A 405-nucleotide genomic window follows, 5' to 3' on the forward strand; every position below is an offset into this window, starting at 1 on the left:
GTATTTTTACAGTCTTTATTTTACAGTTAAAATAAATGTTTGTCAAATAAAGTCCAATGTTACAACTAATCGTGGATCCCTTTAAGAACTATGGATGTACAGAGGTCGACATAAGGACGTTTAGCTTGTCCAACACAACCTATTTTTGTTTAGGACAACCAGACCCAGCTTCCTGGTTGTCTGATGGCCGACCAAGTAAAATCATGGATTGACGTTCATAACAGCTACAACAGATTACAGTCATCTATGAAAATGAAAGGAGGGGAAACACAGTGGAAACAACAATGCTTGGGTAATCCCTAGGTGTAGAAAAAAATTTCTGTCAAATATTTTTTTCCTGTTTTAGTCAAAGTTTGATGACAAGGAGGAAGTTTCATTCACTGCTCCTGAAACAGTCAAGAAGGC

This window comes from Austrofundulus limnaeus, unplaced genomic scaffold (assembly GCF_001266775.1).
Source record: "Austrofundulus limnaeus strain Quisiro unplaced genomic scaffold, Austrofundulus_limnaeus-1.0 Scaffold1648, whole genome shotgun sequence".
In the NCBI taxonomy this organism is placed as follows: Eukaryota; Metazoa; Chordata; class Actinopteri; order Cyprinodontiformes; family Rivulidae; genus Austrofundulus; species Austrofundulus limnaeus.